This window comes from Ursus maritimus, unplaced genomic scaffold, assembly GCF_017311325.1.
Source record: "Ursus maritimus isolate PB19 unplaced genomic scaffold, ASM1731132v1 scaffold_11, whole genome shotgun sequence".
Classification (NCBI taxonomy): Eukaryota; Metazoa; Chordata; class Mammalia; order Carnivora; family Ursidae; genus Ursus; species Ursus maritimus.
In genome coordinates this window covers 36187306-36198787 of record NW_024423453.1, presented here as the reverse complement: position 1 = coordinate 36198787, position 11482 = coordinate 36187306, and the positions used below count along the sequence as shown (strand labels likewise).

The following is an 11482-nucleotide window of genomic DNA, read 5'->3' as shown; positions in this document are numbered from 1 at the left end:
GGTGGCTCAGTCGGTTAAGCGTCTGCCTTCTGCTCAGGTCGTGATCCCGGAGTCCCGGGATCGAGTCCCCCATCGGGCTCCCTGCTCATCAGGGAGTCTGCTTGTCCCTCTGCCCCTCCCCCCAACTCATGCTTTCTCTCTCTCTCTCTCTCAAATAAATAAACATCTTTAAAAAAAAGAAATAGGAAATGCTGATGAAGCATTACATAGAACCTGGAATTTGTGCTCGCTTATGTTAAGTAACAACAGCCCAAGCTTCCTTCGGAAACTTTAAAAGAAGATCAATTGAGACCAGAACATCAGAGAATTGTCTTCCCAAGTCTTTCCTAGTTTAAGAAGGGCATTTTTAACCCTAACAGTTTCATTGGAAACCACAAATGAAGGGCTAGGTGAACTTGGCCTCCTGCCTTGAAAGGCACCAAAAGCTGCTGTTCGGGACAATGACACATCCATCCCCTGTCATGTGTTATTACTTACAGTACGTGTCATGGGACAAATGTTTGTTATTAGCAGAAGTTTCATGGACAAGTTTTATCATCCGTTTTCTGGTCCACTCCAATTTAACAACAATTTTATGTTTTGCCTGCAGGCTAGAAAGCTGAGTTTATGCCAAAGACATTTCTATTTTAGCTGTCACGGCCCCAAATGAACATTTTGTTTTTAAAAGGATCTGGAAAAATACATGCAAGAAGGAAAATCTAATTTATTTTTTGACGTTTTCTAAAATAATTTAAAGTAATTCCAACCAGCAAATAGCTGTTTGGTTCAGTTGTCTTTCCAGACAGTGAGATACTGACTTTGGTTTGATTAGAAATGACTCTCGTTCATTCTGCAAAGGTCCGTCTTGTTAATGTACATATTTGAGGGGAAGAGTCGTCGTTCAGTTTTATCTCTGTTCTCAAAGATACCGTGAAACAGCCTTGGAAGGTATGCATTTACTTGGTATTTTCTGTTTCTTGCATTTTTAAGGCGTGGTATCCATCAAGTAAATCGCTAATTGGGAATGAGCTCATCATTTTTCTTTTAGTGAAATCCTTGATTTCTAAGCTTAATTAGCACATCTTTCATTTGTAAAATGAAATGGAAATGGCTGTTCACAAAAATTAACTACACATTTCAGGAGTTAAACAAGAGCTCAAGGTAAAAGATTACTTTTTCTAGCGAGTTTCTGCTTTCACTTTTAAATTGCTAAATGATTTTGCCTTTGGGCTGACATTTTTCATACCTTTTACAATTTTCTAATGGTGAGGTTTTGGTGATTGAGTTGTGAAAGTGTCATTGCAGCCTATTGAAAACAGCTACTGTTCATTGCTAACAATGTTGCACTGGAATAGAATGAGAGCCAGAAGGTGTCAGAAGCTTAGTTGGGTTGGAACACATGAACCTAATTTTAACGTTTGAAAATTCAGGGGGTTTCCAGGGTTCCCAGATCAATAAGACACACTTAACAGATCAGTAGTAGCTGGTGTTTGGTACAGGGTAGGCACTTAATGAGTATTTGTTGAATAAACCCTATAGCATATATATGGGCACAAATGCTGGTATGTAAGCCCTACCTAGTACCTTTCAATAAAATTCAAAATTAGGACATGTCCTACAAGTGAAATATTTATGATTACTCAACAGATGAACTTAATAATGATAGCCATGATAATAATGACTATTTTTATTATAAGTGAGTTATTATTAATAATTATTATTATGACTAGCTATCAAGTTCATTTTCCTCTTCAGCTATCCTCTCCAGCTCAAATAGTAGCTTCCAGACCTCAGTAAATTGTAGGGAGATGAGAGGTTTCTAAAGTAGGGTGACTGGGTGGCTCAGTTGGTTAAGTGTCGGCCTTTGGCCCAGGTCATGATCACTGGGTTTTGGGTTAGAGGGCCCCTTCAGGCTCACTGCTCAGTTGGGAGTGCTTCTCCCTCTCCTTTGCACCCCGCTCCCTGGCTCATTTTCTCTCACTATCTCTAAAATAAATAAATCTTAAAAAAAAAAAAAAAGAAGAAGAAGTCTCTAGAGCAATCCCCAGGCCCAAACAAACTATATCAGGTTGCAGAGAGCTGCATCTTCATTGTCTGAGAGAGCGAACCAGGAAGGATCTTTTCCCCAGTTATACCTGGTCAGGAGGAGAAGAACAACAAGACAGACCATTCATTATTCACTGATATATTCCAGATATTTATGCACAAGGGAAAAATTATATAAAATTGCAGGTGATGGAAGAAAGCCATTTATATAGATACCAGAGGGTCCTATTTCAGTTCCACCTGGAAACCCTCAAGAAATTCTCAGTGAATTAGAATTATTTCGATTTGGGAGGAATTGAAAAAGTCTGAGGGTTTAAATCATATTGATAGGAGGAGTCAATATGTGGCAAGCCAGCTGCAGTACAAGTGTAGTCAGCCAGGAGAGGCTAACATCGAGGTGGCTAAGCTGACTTATTTAGATGTAAATATTATCAGAGCTTTTTTACAGACTGTAATTTAAATTGCTCAGCTATTACTCCTATATTAAATTCCAAATCAATCTAGGTATATAAAGGTGGTAGTCTATGATAGTTAATAATGAGTCGTTAAGACTCTATTCACAGATTTAAATTTTAGGGAATGGTAAATTCTCTGTTGGCCCATGGAATGTCAAAAATAATAATAAATGATATCCTTTGTAGTTCTGTGTATTTTATCTTATGCATTTATCTATTGGTTTCACCAAACTGTTGAAGAAGTCCCTGACAAAAGTGTTTTTAAAAAACAAACCCTGGATGCAGTCCATTAAAATAAGTTTTAAAAATAAAATAAATCAGGAAGCCAGCGTTCTACATGCCTTAGCTTGGTAGAACTTTGAACTGATGGTCAGATCAGTGACTTCCTTTCAAGACCGCATTGGATGAGATAAGTTGAAGATCTGAGAGAAGCATGAAACAAGTGAGTGTGATATAAATCTGGATTGGGAATTACGGGGCTTGCTGTCCAGGACTCCACCAAGAGCAGTTCTATAATAAACCGTAACCTAATTAATTTGCAAGGAAGCTCAGATTTGGACATGAAAGGGAAATTGCCAGAGCTATTAAACTTGGCTCCAGGGTAATAAATGTCTCAACCATGCCTTGTAGTACAATGCCATGGGCCCTGTTAATTAATTGGGGGAAAATGGTTTGCTTGTTTGGGGACCAAGGATTTAACAGTTAGACATACTCACAATTGGATGCATAAGAAGAGAAGGGAGATAATGTGAGATTTCTATTTTGTTGTTGTTGTTGTTGGCTGACTGACTGTTGGATTGTTCACATTTATTGAGCAACTATTTGGCCATGAAGCCAGAAGCTATGCTAACTTCTGCGGAGGCTATAAAGATAAAGGAGACAATTTCTTTGAATGAGTACATCACTTGGGCACAGACATGGGTCATTGTTTTTTTAGAACATGAATTATTTTACTAAATGGCATTGTTATGACTTTAAATAGTTAATTCTACTTCTACTAAAATTTCTTACCATCAGGAAACAATGGGATTAACTAGTTTTCTTTTCTCCTAGAATTTCCCAGACTGTTAGTATTTCCTGTCATACCAAGCACCAAATGTGAACTCCCAGAGGAGCGCAACACAGAGTTGAGTTGATGAAGTCATTAGCTATCTATGATGCCTGGCTTAGGGGACCTAGAGGACTCACTTGACCCAAAGATCTCATCTAGATTGCCTGAGCTCATTCACATCATATTGCTGCGTAGCTCTGTGCCAGGGAACCATTGGGTTAATCGCTGATTATACTTCCTAATGGTTCATCGAAACCACCTTCCCTGAGACAGCAGACGTTTTGGTAAGGTTAGAGTTGGATAAGTAAGACACTATAGGAGGTACAGTTAAAGCATATGGAGATGGGTGTCACTGTCTGTAGCATGCATCATGGAGGCTGGAGGGACACCTATCAGGTACCTGAGGAGAAATCTGACCCATTCCCAAGAGTGACCTTGGAGAGAGTCTGCCACAGGAATGACGGTGAGGCAGCTGCCCTCTGACCCCACCCTGTCCCCTAGAAAGTCTTCTTATATGTGAGATTGGGTGTGGGTGGGGGGAGTCAAACTCATAGAAACAGAGAGTGGAATGGTGATTGCCAGGAGCTGATGGGGGTGAGGAATAGGGAGAGATCATTAAAAGGGTACACATTTTCAGTTATAAGTCAAATAATAGCTGAGAGTAAAATGTGTTACATAGTGACTATAGTTGATAATACTATATTGTACAATTAAAATTTTCCAAGGGAATAGAACTTAAGTGTTCTCACACACACAAAGGTAAATTTATGAGGTGATGAATGTGTTAACTTGTGGGAGGGACCCTTTCACAAGGTATATGTGTATCAAATCATGTTGTACACTTTAAATATATTACCATTTTGTCAAATATACTTCACTAAAGTTGGGGGCAAATGGGGAATAACTCCTTTCTCTTCAGGTTATGGGCTAGCAGCTCCAGTCTAGCTGCTAGTGGAGGAAAGAGGCCATCTTTCCTCCTTCATGTGGAAACATCCCCTGGCACCTCCAGTGCCATCTAGGTTCATCGAGGTCTTGAGCACAAAAGACATCCTGGAGAGAAAAGAGTTAGCACTCTTGTGGATTGTAAGCTTCTTGATGGCAGAGAGCACATCTGTTTTGCTCATATTCCTTCACTGAACAGTTGTTCATTGAGCACCCACCCTATGACAGATGCTTGGGATACATGAAGAAACCTAAGAACCATCAAAACAAAACAAAAACCTCCACTGTCATGAAGCAGCAATCAGCCAGTGACAAAACCTGATAAATAAGTTTTGTTAGATGGAAGTAAGTGCCATGGAGAAAAATAGATCAGGTTCAAGGGAGGTTGGAAATGCCAGCAGGGAGTTTGTGTGTTTGGGCTGCCTCTGCAATACAAAATGGAGTCGCATGAGGAGGCCTCACAGAGAAGGTGATATCTGAGACAAGATTGGAAGGTGGTATGGGAATTAACCATGTAAACATATGGGGGTGGGGGGAGCTTTCCAGGCAGAGGAATGAGCCAACACCTAGAGGTGGTAGCATGCCCAGCTCATCAGAGGAAGGGTGCAGAGGCCAGTGTGGCTGGAGGAGGCTGGGCTAGGAGGGGAGGACGTGGGATGAGATCAGATAACCCGGGGCATGTGGTCATGGGCGCCTTGAGGCCACAGTAAGGACTTCAGCTTTTCTAGAGTGAAATGCAGAATCACCGGAGGGTTTTGTGCGGAGGTGTGGCATGATTTGAACTTAATTTTTCTAAGAATGGTTTGGATGGTTGTGCTGCGAATAGACTACAGGGAAGCAAGGTGAAAGCTAAAGAATTGTGTGAAATGTGTCACAATATCCAAGTTGCGACAACAGGATCCTACCAGGGTGAGCATGGAGGAGGTAGGAGAAAGGGGCCGGACTCTGGATGTACTTTGAAAGTAGAGCCAACAGGATTTCCTCCAGAATATGGAGTGAGGAAAAAAAGGGAGGAATCAGGTCTTTAGGTTGGAGCCACTGGAAAGAGAGTTGCCATCAGCTGACGTGAGGGAGCATGTTTAGCTGTGGACACATGGAACTGAAGATGCTGTTGAGATACCCAGATGGAAACTCTGAGTAGGTGTGGATTATGGTCTTGAAGGTGTTCGGAACATGCAACTCCAAAATATGCCACATGGCATATTGGCTATTTTGGGTTAAGGGCATTTGAATGACAGCAAATACAAGAAAAGCACTCTGACCCTCCTTATTTTTCTTAAAAGTAGCATGTAAAATTCTATATGAAAGATGCCCTCCCTATACCAGAAAGAAAGTAACATTCTTATCAAGGATGGGAAGTGGAGACAAAGAATTATACACAAACAGGCCCTTGTGAACATAATTATTTTTATGCAGGCCCCTCCACATAGGGCAGTCACTCTCCAGAATTTTCTCTGTTCAACCTAATATGAAAAAGTAAATAGGTTTTGCCATTTCTTTGCATCTTCATTCTTTATGAAGGCTTCCATATCCTGTAAAACTTGTATTATTTAATGAATTTGTATGCCTTTCTCCTGTTGATTTGTCCTATGTCAATTTGAGTCTCAGATCCAGCCAAAAAGAACCCTACAAGGGTGAGGTGAAATTTTGCCTCCCCCATCAGTCTCTAGTTGGGCAATGGTTCAGGCCAGAGAACACCACTAGGAGTGCAGCACGCACTCAATAAATATTCACTGAATGAAAGAATGAATACATTTAGGCCCTGTCTTCCAAGGTCCAGTTTTCTATCGAAGGACTTTTCTCTCCCCCAGGTAATTATCACAGAAATATTCACTCTCTTCTGTAGAGACATTAATCTTTATGACATCACAAGACAATACTGTCAAAATAGAGCAGAGTAAGTCTAACTTGTACAAAAATACAAATTTATATTTATATATAAATTGGTTGGGTGTGGATGGCTGTGTTGGTTGGATGGGTGCCTGTTATAATTTTTACAAGGCCATTGCACAAGAGATTAGGGTAGAGCCAAGGAAAATGACATGGGTATTCTCAAACATACAGGGCATACTTCAGAATTTTGCTCAGAATTGCCTTGGAGCAGATTGAGAGACTTACAGGCCAGTATCATGAAACCAAAGGCCTCTTGAGAGGGCCTATAAATTACTGTTTGACCTGAAAATGTTCCCAGTAATTCAGAGAAGGCAGAGGTGAACATCCAGGTTTTAGATCCTAAAATCCGAACTTTCTTCCTTTTTAGTTTGCTCCATGTACTTTTCTAGAAAATTTGTCCCTGTAGGAGATAGCTTAGCTATTGGAAGAACTGGTCTCAATAAACTGTAGTAACACTATAACACATTTTTACTTTTCAAAAACGAAAATTCCCTATCCAGTTAAAAATCATGTAGGGTCTTCCCTAAATAATACATTTCTACAAAAATAATTTAAAAACATGAAAGAACCACCAATTTGGTGGAGAGTCTTTTTAAACAGCCCCACTAGTTTGTTTATAAATGTGGTTTTCTAGAGACATGCTTAGAATTCTTTGCAAATAAATATTTGCATGATATTTTTGTAGAAAGATTAATTTCTCCTGGGATAAAATGAATTTTTAGAAATATTTTTGTGCTTTGCTTCATACTGCCTTTCAGTCGTATTAGGAATTTATAGAAATATTTCTATTAAATGGAAATTAGTACATTGAGTGTTGTTATTTTGGTGAACTTGATTTAAAATGTGGGCCACATTCAAACTGTGGAGTATGCTGCTTTAAATAATTCACAATAGAGAGAGAGGGAGACAGAAACACAGCTAGACTGCAGTCAGTCGCTGAGCTGGCCATTTTAAGAAATCAGTCTCACTAGTAGCTAAACCACCGTCTTTATGAGATAATTCTTGAAGCACGACTCCGACTTCTAGTGCATGTATCTGGGGGTGGCTGTCCATCTGTGGGATGGTTTGTTTTTTTCCCTTTGGAACATTTTTAAAAAGATAATTCATCTTTTTCTAAAAAGAAACACAAAAGTAGTTGTTGGACAAGGCTATTTGTACACAAAATACTGTTTTCTCACTTAACCAGGAAGGGTGATTTTAAAATTTTGCGACGGAACCTCTCTGACCTGAGCTATCCTTTTGTTTTCATCATAGTTATCATCGAGAAGTGTTCTTTCACTTGGCCTGATGCTTTATAGTATTTTTTTAAAAGATTTTATTTATTTATTTGACAGAGAGAGACAGCCAGTGAGAGAGGGAACACAAGCAGGGGGAGTGGGAGAGGAAGAAGCGGGCTCCCAGCGGAGGAGCCCGATGTGGGGCTCGATCCCATAACGCCGGGATCACGCCCTGAGCCGAAGGCAGACGCTTAACCGCTGTGCCACCCGGCGCCCCTATAGTATTTTAAATACTTTATATTTATTTCCAGACATCCGACTTATTGTTACATCAGGGTTTGTTGTTGTTGTTTATTTGTTTGTTTGTTTGTTTTTACTCTATATTGAATTAAATGTCCTGAGGGAAATCAAATGAACACGGAGTAAGTCTCAGGACGATATTTATCGAAGTACAGTAATCAGAACAAGGAATTCAGGTAGTAGGGGACGAGATTTGAACTTTAACATCATTTTAAATGTTTATGGTTGTGCCTTTAACCTATAGAAGTTTTAATTTCCTAAAATACACGGCTTTGTAAATACAGCCGGGATCCCGAGTAGGAAGACCGTATTACTGTGTACATCCGTGCATGCACAGACGCTAAGGTAAGGTCGGAACTCTGGCAGAGTTTAGTGAAACTTGAACAACACTAATATTATAAAGTTCATCCTAGCTTATAGATGAGTTTAAGAGAGTATGTTTTTAAAAGAAAACCAGGTCTAAGGAATGATTTCTCACCATGGATTAAGCTTAATTAAGCTTGGCTTTCTTCCTGGAACTTGATGAGAATGCTCCTTAAAAACATCCTGACTCCTTTTGGGGGTCAGAGCCCTCCGGGCTTCTCCTGCAGGCCAGTTTGGCATCATGTGTCCTTGCCGGCTCCCATCGTTCTGGGCTCATGGTCACAGAGTGGGAGTTCTCCGATGACTCAGTTTGCTCAGTTAGCAATTTCGCGATCATAATGCATCTTTCCAGATTGTTCTTTTCTCCACCAGAATAAAGAAAAACTGCCATGAGGACAAGAAAGTTGAACCACTTCCCCTTCCCCCAACTCTTCTCTTTTCCTTTTCTGCTCTACTTCAGGTATGCACAACAAGGACCTATATTACGGTTCAGGCGGAGGGGAGAATAAAAGCCTAAAGCAAAATCCGGAGATACTTCCTGTCCCTTAAACACCATGCTACCTGCAAGCTCCATCTCCTTGAGGTGTGTTCCTCCAGATGACCGGTCTCAGCTCCTGCTCCCTGTTTCTATCTTATATCCCAGCACATAATGTTTTGAGCAGTGTGTTTAAACAGAAAATCGAATGTTTGTGGACATCGAACAAAGGCACTTTTGCTTGTTTTTTTGAGAGCAGGTTAAAAGGAATCATTTATTTTATACGTTTCTTTAGTGTTCTGGGCATATTTACCCAAGTACGTGTGAGCAGCCCATTGAACTGGCAACATAAGGTAGTCCCACTGTTGTGTTAGGGCGTGAGTGATTTACCAGTTGACAACGCCTCTATATTGTTCCTTTGGTTAGGGAAGTTACAACTAATTCCTTTACGCTCCGTGCTTTATGGAGATGGAAAGACCTGTTCAGTGAGCAGGAGTTGAGGGTTTTCTGGCTAGCAAGGCAAGCTCAAGTCAGGAAGAATGGAGGCAAGCTAGCTGGAGAGGCTCTGCATGGCTCGGTTCTTACCAGTGACCATACTCCTTATTTTAAGGATCAGCAAGAACCACTGACTCTGCAACTTCCGGATCCCTGAGTAGAAGTGATGCTGGAAGGGGAGGTCTGGTGGGTGAGGATGAATTAGCCGAACTGGGAAACTCTTCCACCGTGCTAAGGCTGCAAGGAGAGGAGACCCAGGTGGTGAGAATACCCTGGGGGTGGCCTTCACCTCCCTGGCTGCTTCTGGCCCCATGCCCACCACCTGGACGGGACAGCGAGGTGTCTGTGCCGAGATGGCTGTGTTCTGCTGTGAACCTCCCCTGGACTGAACATCTTGACTCCACTCTCACATTTACTGCGTCCTGAGAACACAAGTTACTCTCAGAGAGCAGAGTGTACTTGTCAGTGGGGAATGTTCCCTTACGATTTATCAGAAAGTGAGACAATGGCCGTAACATTGTAATAAGGGGACAGAGAAAACTGTCCCCTTCTGCCAAGTTTCCTAATATGTTTCTTAAAGTACATACTCTGATTTTCATTATTTCTCTTTATGTAGGTAGAGTTTAGAAATCTTTCTCTGCAGACCTCGCCTTAGTGTGCCCACAGCTTTGGAAAACGTTCACCTTTTCAATTGTTCACATGGGCTGCTTGTCGGCCTTTTGGCTGAGATCAAGTGTAGTATCTGTTCTGATCATTTTACTATCTGAAGACAATATATTAAATGCATTTTGGGAGCAGGGAGATGGGAGGAGCTTCCTCCATCCACTGCGTGCTTTGGCCTGGTATCACAGGAGCAGGAACGGGGCGCCCTCTCGGGGGCGTTGCCAGGTGTCTAAAGTCAGCCTGAGCTGGGGTGGGGGTGGCAGGTGTTCAGCTGAGACCGTGTCTGCTGGATGCATCTGCCTTCGAGTGTCTGGGCCGGTGGTTTGTTCCTGGCTTTCCGGAGGCGTAGGCTTATCCCCATCAGTGACATGGAGCTCTGGGTGTGCTGACTGACTGCGGTGGTCGCTGGAGGCCGTTAGAGTACCTCCGGGCTGTATGCCTTCACTATGCAGGTGCAACTAGAGTCAGCAAAAGACGGTCCAGACAGCAACGTGGAAATGTGTGGAAGGCACTATTGGTCTGACACACTACGAGCATAAATATGAGTGTAATTATGCCAATGGTGAAAAAAAGATTATTCATGTGGATTGTGAAGTGAGAGAAATTTGGTGGTAGACGTTGCCGGAATGAGCATTCAGTTATTTCCCCCATGGCCCTCGTCTTGATCCGATCCTAGAAGGGGAAGGAGATCTGCTACCTGTAGTCGGGAGGCACCTTGTCCAAATAACATATTTTCTGAAAGTGGGTTTCCGTGAATAAGGTAATTACTCTGATCTTCGTAATGACCAATGGTTAAAATACATTAGCAAAGGAAGGAAAAGTCATGTGGATATAAATACGGAGATAACTACATGTCAGATTTTATGTAGTATTCATTAATTTTAAGAAGGCAAACACTCATTTCAACTGTGTTAATACCTTCTCTTTTAGAGTATCCACTAGCTTAAGGTACCTTAGTCTGTTTTATTTTCAGTTGACCTTGTCCTTCAGGAAACTTCCTCAATGAAGGAAGGAAAGAACAGGAACGGGAGAGGAAAAATCCTCCTAACATAAATGTCATAAACCCCAGAGCCGGCACACGTGTCAGTTCAGAGCTTCCGTTTTGCTTTGAATCTTTCCTCTGCCCATTCTTGGTTATGTGACTTTGGACCAGTTCCTTGACTAGTGGTGCCATTAGAAGCAGTGACTGAGAAAGGGGGACGGGGCATGACACAGAAGTAAAAATGCCAAGTCAGGGCTTGGAAAAGAGTGTCACTTAGCACTCGTGTGTAGGATGAATGAAGGGACAAGCAGTGGAGAGCGTCTAAGTCTGCAGTGAGGACAGTGCTCTGCAGAGGTCGACCGAGGAAAGGTTATGTGATGGCCGTGGTGGGGCTGGCAGGTGCTTAGGCAAGGCCGGGTGACTTGAAAGCAGAACAAGATGGGAGGCGCTCCTATTAAAAATTTAGGGCAAAGAGAGGCCGAATCCTTCTCTGCCTTTACAGATGACCTAGTGGCCAGTATGTCACAAGCACGTAGAAGTCCTTCCCCACACTTCCTACTGATTCGTACCTGTACTCTGACCAACAACAGGGTTCCTGTGGGCAGCAGAGAGGCCCATATT

General features: G+C 41.8%; 1 pseudogene; it reads left to right on the top strand.

The window, feature by feature from the left end:
- The first annotated feature begins 9919 nt into the window (after nucleotides 1–9919).
- Nucleotides 9920–10089, top strand: LOC121101946 (annotated as a pseudogene).
- Nucleotides 10090–11482: the final 1393 nt, after the last annotated feature.